This window comes from Cavia porcellus, unplaced genomic scaffold (genome assembly GCF_034190915.1).
Source record: "Cavia porcellus strain 051 isolate PalLab524CR breed Dunkin Hartley unplaced genomic scaffold, mCavPor4.1 scaffold_40, whole genome shotgun sequence".
NCBI lineage: Eukaryota > Metazoa > Chordata > Mammalia > Rodentia > Caviidae > Cavia > Cavia porcellus.
Genome location: NW_026947523.1, coordinates 3,733,466 through 3,744,712, shown reverse-complemented (window position 1 = coordinate 3,744,712; position 11,247 = coordinate 3,733,466). Strand labels below are relative to the sequence as shown.

The following is an 11,247-nucleotide window of genomic DNA, read 5'->3' as shown; positions in this document are numbered from 1 at the left end:
CCCTTCAGACGCCCAAGGCAAGCTGGACCCCAAGGCCTCGGAGCCTCAAATCTGGGTCGGGTTTTAGCCAAGCGGGGGCTGAGTTTGGCTAAAGCAGCGGGAAATGTCAGTGCTGCCTGGTGGCACTGGCCCAGACTGACTGCAGGGTCATCCTCCCAGGGTGCTGGGTCCCCGGTGAAACCTTCCTATTCAGGGGGTGCAGAGTACCTGTCAGCCACAGGGTGGGTCATTTCCAGCCCCAGGCACCGTCTGCTCCTAGGGGCTTCGCCAACACAGGAAGGGAAGCCGTAGTTATGACACCCTTCCAGGTGGGTGACCCCTTCCTTGCTGCCACCTGAGAGGCAGCACCTTTCCCCACCACTGTCTGGATGCCTGGCTCCCAGCAGACTAGAGAACCCCACAAAGCCTGGGGCTGTGTCCTGCCCTTCTTTGGCTGAACACCTGAGCTGGCCCAGTGTAATGCTGGCCAGAGAGGGAATAAATGAATGTTTGTTGATTGACTAAACGTGGTCCTTTCTGGGAGGTGCTGTTGTGAATAGTAAACAGGGCCCCATGGAAGTATAGCTGGGGCTTGAGGTGAGGACGGGCCGTGACAAGTAACTCTGATCCCTTTGACTTTGACTGTGGACTCCTGGACCCAAGACAGGGGCAGCTGGAGCAGCAAAGAGGACACTTGAGTCACAGACGATCCTGTGAACTCGCCCTCCGCCGCTGGCGTTCGCTGCCTGTCTGGAAGTGTTCCGGTTCTTTCTCAGCCGGTAGATTCCTCTTCCGGGTCTTCTGTTTCTTTTATATATTTTAATTTTTACTTTGATTAGGGCGTGTTTATAGGAGCTTGTGATGGCGTCCGTCATGAAGGGAGCAGGGGACACAGCTGGTTCCTTCTATTCCCGGCTCTCGGCCCCTTCCCATCTGTAAGAGGTCTGTCTCCTGTCCCCGAGCATTTCTTTCCGTGTCTCCCACGAGGAAGATGACAGACTCCTCCCACAGGAGCGGCCTCCACGGCCGTGGCAGGGAAGGTGGTGCGGCCTGGGCGTGAGGTCAGTCTGTGTTCGCTCTGCTCCTTCTCGGTGGGACCACGTCCCTCGTGAGCCTGCACCCCGGGGATCTGAGTCCACGCCACTCGAGCTGTTGTGAGTAAATGGGTCTCCTCCTCCCCCTCCTCCTCTTCCTCCTCCTCCTCTTTCTCCTCCTCCTCCTCTTCCTCCTCCTCCTCTCCCTCCTCCCCCTCCTCCTCTTCCTCCTCCCCTTCTTCCTCCTCCTCGTCCTCCCCCTCCTCCTCCTCCTCCTCCTCCTCCTCCTCCTCTTCCTCCTCCTCTTCCTCCTCCTCTTCCTCATCCTTCTCTTCTTTTCCGTAACTTGGCAACCTGGAAACTTTCCATCCGCTCCCCGGCACTCTGCCCACACCTGCTAAGTGTACGGCCAGCCCGGACCGAGCAATGAGATCCCTAAAGGTTTTGCATGCAACGTGACCACCGATCAACCTTTCTGTTTGTCCGAGAGGTCGACGGTGTCCGTGCGTGTGCAGGGTGTGAAGGTGGCACCCGGCCAGGACGGTGCTGCCCGGTTAGCACAAAGGCGCGCTGGGAGGGGGTGGCGTTTCAGACGTCGCATCTGGACGTCACGGGAAGGAAAGGAGAGGAGAGGAGAGCTCCTTGAGACGGTATCAATCCATCATTTTCTCGTGGCCAAACACTGCAAAGAGCTCGCGGGCCGCGCTCTCCCTTGAGAGCCGCCCTTGCGCTCCGGAGAGGCGAGGCCTGCTTGATGTCAGGGTCACCAAGGAAACGCTGTATGCTCACCGGCCGCAGAGCAAACACACATGTACACCCCGAGTAAATCATTAATTCATTAATATTCCCGCGGCGCGTCCGGAGAGCTCGCGGGCCCTCTCCTCCCAGCCCTCAGAGTTCTTTCATGGCCAAGCAAACACTCGGCCCCACTCTACGGACCATTATCCCTCTCCTCTCCGCTTCGCTCTCCTGGAGGAGCCCGGGCTCCAGCCCGAGCTGGCCGGATCAAAGGGAAGGTGAGACGCGGGAGGCGCGGCCGCTTTGTCTCGGTCCCCGGGGCTGTGGCTTTTGCAGAGGATGGAAAGTGCATTAAGGAGTTTGACTTGCACTTGAGGTGCTTTTGGAGTCGAGTGCAGGCTGGCTGCCGGCCTCCTCCAGCCGGGACTGTCTGTGTCACGGGGCCCTGCGTGGGGTCGGGTTTGATGGCACTGGGACAAGCAGCCGGAAGTGCGGCCAGCCAGCGTCCGTGTGGACCGGGTGGAGGCTGCCGCCGTGACACGGCACACGCAGGAGCACCCAGCTCCCTCGTGCTGCAGCCCTGGGGTCACCAAGGAGGCTGGCCCTTAGCAGGAGGGACCCTGTCCCAGCCAGTGACCTCAGGTCCCCGATCCCTGCACCCAGGGAGCCTGAGGCTGGGGCCAGCCCTCTCCCACGGGACAGCCTGAGTGCACTGTGTGACCTGTCACAGTTGCTGTGTCCTCGTCTCCTGCTCCAGGTGGCCTTGCATGCGCTGGTGACACCGAAATGGCAAGGGAAACCGTGGCCAGCCAGACCTCAGGGTGTTGGCAACTCCCCCGCCCAGGTGCTGGCCCTTGAGGGTCTCTGTAGAACCTTTGACAAGGAAGAGGCTAGAGCTTCCTGGAGGCCACCTCTTCCTTTAGGCCAAGCAGGACAAATCATCTGTCTCAGTTGTGGTGGCTCCTCAATTTGCTCCGCATGGGATGTGACGAGGAATGCCCAGTGTAATGCCAGCCAGAGAAGAAATGAAGGGATGTTTGTTGACTGACTGACAAAATGTGGTCCCCGCTGGGACCATAAACAGTAAACCGAGTCCCATGGAGGTATAGCTGAGGGGCTGAGGCTTAAGGTGAGGACAGAGGCTGTGACATATAGTTCGGATCAGGGACCAAGAAGGCTTTCCAAAGGAGATGGCCTTCAGGTAGGTGTTGAAGGAAAAAGTCCTACAGAGGCCAGGAAGCCAGGAGCAACTCCTTTGAGGCACGGGGGTGCAGAGGTTCAGAGTTCGGGGCCAGCATCCGGAAGAGGCACTTCCGTCCTGCCCCAGTCCTGTCCTTGGAAGTGCGGCCAGCAGAGGCCACTTGGTGCTGAGCTCAGACGCCCAGGCCTCATCGCTGACCCTCCCCATCCCCAGAGCTGGTGCGAGGTCCGAGGAGCCAGGCGGTCACCAGGCCTGGGTCTCGGGCCTGGGTCCCCCAGGAGGCCGTGCAGAGGCCGGGGAGGGGCCAGCCCGTGTGGCCGTGGCCTCAGTAGCAGGGTCCCTGCATCCTGGGGAGGTGCATCCCCGAGGAGGGCACCCAGAGCCTCGGACGCCTACAGGGCTCAAAGCTGGGGACAGAGCGGGGAGCCGCAGCTGGCCTGTAGCAGTTGCTGGGCCCTCTGTATATGTTTCCGCCACACTCACTTTTTTCTTTCTTTCTAGGTCCTGGCGTCAAACCGGGTCCTCTGCACTGAGCTCCATCACAGCCCTTTTATCTGAGACAGGGCCTCCCTGCATTGCCCAGCCTGGGTGGAGCTTGCAGTCCTCCTGCCTCAGCCTCCCAGGCAGAGTGCCAGGTGAAGGAGTGTGCCACTTCCCCGTTCCACGCTGAGACAGATGAGCAATCCGGAACAGAACAGCGAGGGCCGGTTCCGCTGCCCCAGGCCACACTGGGAGGGGGAGAGGCCACAGGAGGGAGCTGAAAGCCCACCAGCTTAAGCCACTGGGCTGCCCCTCACCTGCATTTTGCGGATCAGGCGGCTGGTTCAGAGAGGCTGCCCGGGGTGCCTGGAGACACACAGCCAGTGAGAAGCCTCGGGGCCCAGATCTGAGCTCAAGTGGTGGAGGGCGTGACGGAGATGGTGGCCAGCTGTGGGTCCTCAGGTCTGTGCCCAGCTCCGAGCTGGCCACGTCCAAGGTGGGGACCTGCCGCCATGGGCTCTGATGCAGGACCTATGGCTGTGCCCAGGAAAGCAAGTGACCAGGGCACTGAGGAAAACACATCCTGTCTGCTCCCCAAAGAGAATGACATGACCAGTGTCCCCTGTCCATCTGCTGGTGCCCACTGGCCCTAACCTAGGCACCTTTCCCAGCTGGAGACTTTTATTTTTGTTTTTGGAGACAGGGTCTCACTATATTTTCCGGGCTGGCCTTAAACTCACCGTGTTGCCTAGGCTGTTCTTGGACTCATAGAGATCCGCCTGCCTCAGCCTCCTGAGGAGCCGGGCCTGCAGTGTGCACGCAGCCCTGTGCTTTCTCAGCTCATTCATGTGTCCTCTTGGGGTCTGAGAAAGGCTGGGCGTGGGTGAGCAGCTCGGGCGAAGTGACTCGGGCCGGCGAGGAGGACATGGAGCCTTCCGCACAGAGAGCCTGCATTCCTCGCCGGGTCCCTGCCGAGCCCTGCTCCGCAGCAAGTCCCCGAGCTGGCAGACAGATGGACGGAGGGACCGAGCTGCCTCCCCAACAAGCACGGGCTCGCTCTCTGCAGAGGCTGAATTCTAACTGACAAATTGGAGAGGTTCCCCGAGGCGAGGGCTCTCGAGAGAGCGCTGTCATCCTCGCTGAAGTGTGATTTATAACACACTCCTATTTGCCAGAGCCGCCTGCTCCCGGGAAGGGCGCCGGGCACGGGAGCAGGAGGTCTCCGAGTCCTGACCCCAAGCTGAGACAGCTCCGTGGACGCGGTCTTCTGGTGCAGAGGGACTGGACCGGGAAGCCTAGACTGACCCGTGAGGGGCCACCCAGTTCATTAGGACAGGGCAGCAGTGGCCTGCAGCTGGCTTTGGGGTTCCGTGTTCTGGTGGACAGATCTAAGGTCTCACGGAAGAGGCGGTTTGGAGCTGAGGTGGTGTTCAGTGGCTGACCTTGGGGTTTAGTGCCCGGCCCCAGTGTAGCGGGGGCAGGGAGAAAGAGACTGAGGAAGAAGGAGGAGAGAACGGGGGAAGAGCTTGTGTTCCCCAGCAGCTGGGGCTCCCCGTAACCTGAGGGTGACGCGGGCAGCATCAGATCCCAGGCTCTGCGCCTGCAGCCCGGACCCTCACAGCGCCTGTGAAGCCACAGGAAAGCAGGGGCAGCGGCTGACCCCTCTGGGCAGCCTGGTGGAAGCTGCCACCTCATTTTGCCCGAGATAACCAGAAACACTCTAAGCGGAGTGGGCAGACCCGGATTTGATCTCCGCATCTGACTGTTTAGCAGAAGTCAAGCAGCCGATTTTCAACAATGTCTTCCGTATCCTGCAACTTCCTAAAATCTCCAAGGGCGTAACCTGAGCTCGTGAAAACTGATCTCGAATGTCAGGGGGCCACAACCGCCCTTCCGAGTTGGCCCTTCTGAGTTGTAATTAGGGACGTGGGAGCGGCCTTTCGCATTTGACTTGACACGGCTTTTCCTCTGTTCCGCTGCTTTGGAGGGCGTTCGCAGGGTTTCACCATTTCTTTGTTAAAAGAAACAGCTGAAAAAATAAAAAAGAAAGAAACAGCTGAAACCCCGTATTTATAAAATAGTAATCACATAAACTGCATCTGTGTAGCACGGACGTTCACTGTACCTCCTTGGCATGTGTGTAACAGTGGTGCTGGTTTTCGGCTGGCTTTCATTTAATGGTGCCCGTATCTGAGCTTCAAAGCTCCTTGCTCAGAAGCGCCAGTTAAGGACACACAAGTCCCAGGAGTCACAGATTGCCACAAGGGCTCCAGAGCAAAAGATTGTGCTAAGAGACCCCCAGTGTCCAGGGCCTGCAGCGTCCACAGGGCTCTGATTGGGCTGCAGGTCTGCACCTCGTGACCACAGAAGTGTGGATGCTTTAAAATCCCCACAGAAGGGACCTGGCTCTGGTGACCCTCCAAGACCCCTCTCCCCCGCCCCCCAGGGCTGTGGCTCTGGCCGTGGCTGACCTTAGAACCCACGATTGTGAGCACTGCCAGCTGGCCTGTATCCTGTGCAATGCTGGCGTCACCCACTAGGTGTCAGTAGCCACCTCCCTGCCCAGGTCTGAAAGCCCACAGGTCCCCAGACTGCCAAGTGTCCTGGGGGGGGGGGCTGTCTGCTCTAGAGCTCGAAGAGGAGCTCGACACACTGAGCTACTGGACACTGCTTGAAGTCATCGCCTGAAAACCAAAAATTGTTCCGATCAGCATCATCAGTGGACAGGGCCCAGGCAGGCCAGATGGCAGGATGTCGTTTTTGATGAGCAGCACGGAGACCTGTCCAGGAGGCTGCTCAGCAGGGTCCCCATGGCGTCCCTGTGCAGGTCGGGCTGAGCCCTGACTTGGGTTGGGCTCCTCCCTCTGGCAGGTGGCTCTGAACATGAGCCACCGTGTCACCGTGACGTGCTGGGCCCAGGGGACAGACTTTACCTTCTTAGGGAAGCAGGGGCAGCAGACACACGGTGGGCTCGGGTTGGCCCGGGGTGGGGTGGGGTGGGTCCCAGGACTGGAGCAGAAAGACCCCTCTCCTGCTTCTTGAAGGGTACAGGGCCTCTGAGCCGTGTCTGACCGGGATGGGGACCAGACTGCTCCGGGCCGCTGTGGCCAGGAAAAGGGGTGAGCTCGGGAGCTGAGCACCTGGCCCAGGTCCTGCTGGTGCGGGACCCCGGCTCCCGGGGCCCCAGCGAGCCCAGGCACCGTCAGCCTCCTCCACGAGAGCCTTTCACCAGCGGCCACCAGGGGGCACCCGGCGGCCCCAAATGGCCGCTGCGGCTGGAGTCAGGCCGGTGGCTTTCTGTGCTCTATGCAGTGCAGGGTCCTCCGGGCCGGTCCTGGGCTTTTCTGCAAAGCGGCCTCGCTGGCCTCTGCGGTGCGGCCAGCTCCTCACACGGTTTTCACAGCACAACCGGAGCTCCCAGCACAGAGAGCCGGGAATGCAAGGAAATGACCCACAGGGAGTAAGCAGTACCCGGGCTCTCGGGGCCCTCAGGTGTCCCCACCCCGAGTCCCCCAAGCAGGTATTTCTTATGACACCAACACACATTGCCTCTCATTTGTGTTGAGCTCTGAAATCTCTCCCGCCGTTTCATTTCCTGCGTCTGAGATTGACGTCTTTGAAGACCGCTAGACCGACACAAAGAAGTCTACTGAAACCTGGGCGTCATCCTAGTGCTCTGGGAGGCTGAGGCAGGAGGATGCAAGTCTGAGCTCAGTCTGGGCAATTTATTGAGCTCCCGTCTCAAAAAGAGAAACCGTTAAAAAGGGCTGAAGATGTGTAAAGGCACTAGTTTCAAACCCAAGATAGAAAAGAAAGAAAGAAAGAAAGAAAGAAAGAAACACATTCAAAACCAACACCCTAATAAAGCCTCTAATCCCGAAAGTGAAGAGCACAGAGACGTGTGACCGCAGAGGGGCAGCCCGGAGCTCCCAGGAGACCCGCTCCCACCCTTCTGCCCCGGCCTCGCCTCCTGACACCCCAGTCCTGTGCAAATATCTCCTTTCCCGGAAGCCTAGGTTAAAAAAACGTTCAAACCGTCAATTACTACACTTTTTTCCCTCTGGGTGTCACCATCCTTGGAGGTGGGATGGTGGTCACCCAAAAGTAACAGAAATAACAGAAAGCCAAGCTGGGAGGAGCCAGAGGATGGGGACAGTCACTCTAGATGCATGTCCACCCTCAGGGGCATCCAGCCCAAGCCCAGATGGAGCTGTGTGGCCATCCCGAGGGGGCAGAGAATAGAAACTACCACGCATTTGAAGAGAGGGGACATGGCATTTTTGGAGTAACAGGGTGATCTCAAAAGTAGGGTACTGTGCCGGCTAACACCAGAACACTGCTCACCCTCTGCTGACTGCTCACGCTGACCACCGTCCACCCCTGCCTCTCAGGAGCACCCTGAGCCCCTCCGAGGTTGCATGACATTCCCAGGTCACACGCAGCACTCAGGTAGGGATCTGGACACGGGCAACTTGACCCAGAGGGGCCCAACCACAGCCTGGAGGCACGAGCCTCCACTAGAAGGACCAATAAAATAGTATCTTCTCTGGGGACTGGGACCAGGGTGATCTGGGCTGGCCGTAGGGAGCTGGAATAGCAGTTTGCTCTTGAGTCTGAAACGTTTTCACTTGTGATGTATCTTCATAGACATACCCTTCTCCCAGATACCATGAACCCATTTTCCCGATGAAGAAACGGAGTTCAGGAACTGAGTCAGGGCTGGTGTGGAGCGGCTCCTTCCCCACCTGGGAAGCCACGGGGAAGGCTCTGCTCTGCACGCTTTACAGGAATGGAGCCAGGACAATGGGATGCTCATTCCCCCGATTCCTCAGTTTGGCTTTTTGAACTTTCTGTTCCCAGTGGTCAGCTACAGTCTGGAAGTTACATCCAGAAATAAATGGCTGCTAAGGTTTGGTTTGGTTTGGTTTGGTTTTTTGAGACAGTGTCTCACTATGTAGTTCAGGCTGGCCTTGAACTCACTTTGTAGCCTATACTGACCTCACACTTGCTGGGACCCTCCTGCCTCAGCCTCCTTCCTGAGCGCGGGGATTACAGGCTTGCACTACCATGTCCAGTCTTGGCTGCTAAATTTTAAATTGCAGGCTGTTCTGAGAAGCACAAAGAGACTCGTTCTGTTGGGGTGCACGTAGCCAGGAAAGGCACCCTCTTTTGCTGCGCACCTGTTCTGGGTGACACCATCCCTGCCCGCTCAGCAGCTTGGTGAGCAGATCCTGCAGCGGGCCATGGAGCTGGGTTCACGATGCCTGAGTAGGAGCCCACACCACTCGCCCACAGCTCCCCTCACTCCGCTCCACAAGCGGGCACGGTGTCTTCCTACGTCAGCCCCAGCGAGGGCAGGACACGAGGACATTTTGGGAGAAACGGTGTGTGCACGGCTTTTATGACAGAAGTCTGATGTCGTATTGGTAGTTAGCTGCTTGGAGGGCCTGATTTATAAGCTGAACTTCATTTTACGTTTGTTTAGGAAAACATGGTGGCGTCTGACACTCTCCCCGGTTTCAATCAGCCGCTGGGGCCCTTGGAGCACATCTGTCACACGTGAGGGCACGATGGTGCCTGCCTGCTGTGTGTCACTCCCGCCAGTGGCCAGCGGCAGCCAGTATTTACATTGTCCTCTCTACTTACTGAGGCTGAGCCATGAGGTCCGTCTGGGTGCCCACCGGGTGACGGGCAGAGGGTTTAGGACTCACATCTTTTCTTTGTTACTGTTTTGGTGTCAGGAGTTGAACTCAGGACCCCGCGCTTGCCATGCAGGCGCCGTGCCCCTGAGCTAAATCCCCGGACCGGAACTGCATCTGGGTGCCACAGCTCTGGGGCACGCCGCTCCTCTGGGCCCCTCCACCCGCTCTGCTGTCTACCTGGCCGCCGCCCAGCCCACCCGCTGAGATCCACAGCTCCCCGGCAGGAGTCCTGCTCGGAAATCGCTCAGAAATGTGTGGTGTGGGCTGGGTGTGGTCAGGGAGGGAGCTGCTGCCTGGCACCGGTGGACCCAGAAAGAGAGGAAGGAAGGAAGGAAGGAGGAGAGAGAGAGAGAAAGGAAAAGAAAATAGAACAAGAGGAGTGAAAGAAGGAAAGAAAGAGGAAGCCTAGGAAAGCGCTGGAGGGAGAAGCTCATTCAGGGCCCTGGTCCCGGGGAGCCGGGAGGGAGGAGGGATGGACCCCAGAGCCGCCCGGGCAGCGAGCCAGAGCAGGGCCGGGGTGCGATGACCAGCCTCTGTCCCGGGCGGGTTTAGCGGAGGGACCGTCCCTGTCCTCCCGCTGCCCTGTGCCCTGACCGCAGCTCCGAGCTCCCGGCCTCCGCCCGCACCGCCACACCGCCACCTCCAGGCCCCGCCGCAGTGGACACCTCGGGCTGGCCTCGTCCTCCGCCTCCCCCTCCGGCAGGGCAGCGCGGGCTCAGCAGCACCTGTCCTGCCCCCCACGCCCCACGCCCCACGCAGGCCTCCTCTGCAGATGCAGCCGCTGGCCCTGCTTTCCGGCCCGTGGAGGAGCCAGGCTGCCCGGCTGGGCACTGCTGGCCTAGGACCAGCGGCTTCCGGCGCTGCCCCCCTGGAGACCGTCACGGTTTTTATGCTGTACACAATCAGATTTTATTGGTGCATTTTAGGTGCACACAGTGGCCCCATGCAGCATAGAGAATCTGTCCCTGTGCGTGACCTAACCTCTTCCCCATTCTCCTCCCTCCCTTCAGCCCCTCATCCCCTCTCCATTTACAAAGCTTTTCCCCTTCTTTTCTCATTCAAAAAAATGTTTTCCTCTCTTGCCTTTCCCCCCTCACTCCCTCGTTCTCCCCATTTGAACATTTTCATCCTGTTTCATAGTATCTATTAGACACTGTGGTCCTTATTTACACCTTTGGTTTCTCACACCAGAGAAACATTGTGGTCTTTACGTGTGTGTCCAATTTATGTCATTAAGAGAAGGCCCTCGAGTTGCACCCATTTACCCAGAAACGTCCCGGGCTTCTCCTTCTTTATGGCAGAGTAGTACTCCACTGTGCCAAAGAACCATATCTTCTTTACCCTTCACGGTTGGTGAGCATTTAGGCTGTTTCCAAGACGTGGCTGTCACAAACTGTGCCACGATGTTTCTTGTCATCTTGGAGCTACCGGGCTGGCCTGCACAAGGGTCCCCAGCCCGGGTGGTACAGGGAAGCTGGCACCTTAGAGCTCTGTGCCAGGGGCTGGGGTACGACGTAAATCACAGATGAGCTTCCTACCCTGGGCGGTGGAGCATGAGCAGGGGGAGAGGCATATGGCGGAAGCCTAGATAATAGATTGGAGACTTTTGCTCTTTCCAAAGTGGGCGTTTGAAGCTCCACATTTCCCTCCACATCCTGCTTTAACTTTGGCCCACAAGTTTTGACACAACAAGGAATATTTTAAAATATAGTTTATCTCACAGCTCAGAATATGATTTACCTGTGTGCACTTGAAATAATGGACATTCTAGTATTGTGGGATGCTGTGCTGTCAGATTTTAATGAAACAGCAGGGTTGGCAGCGTTGTTCAGGCACTCTGTCTCTGCTAACTTTCATGCAGTTGTTTTAGCCATCGCTGACATAGGAGTATTAAAATTTCTAGTCGTTATTATGGAATTACACGTCTCCCCAGAATTCTGTCAAATTTGCTTCAATGATTTGAAACTTCCTCGTTGTGCAATGTGTTAACTACCTTTCCGCCGCTGAGACAAAATGCCCAACATTTACATTTTAAAGGAGAACTTTTATTTGGCTTATGGTTCCAGTGGTTTCAGTCAATGGGCGGCTGGCTCCAAGGCACAAACATGGCAAG

General features: G+C 57.8%; 1 long non-coding RNA gene across 1 annotated transcript; it reads left to right on the top strand.

Annotated features, from left to right (window-relative positions):
- Positions 1-728: 728 nt before the first annotated feature.
- Positions 729-5,494, top strand: LOC134474844 (uncharacterized). Its single transcript, XR_010045722.1, has 2 exons — positions 729-1,133; positions 3,454-5,494. It is a non-coding gene; the product is annotated as an uncharacterized LOC134474844 (long non-coding RNA).
- The last annotated feature ends 5,753 nt before the right edge of the window (positions 5,495-11,247 follow it).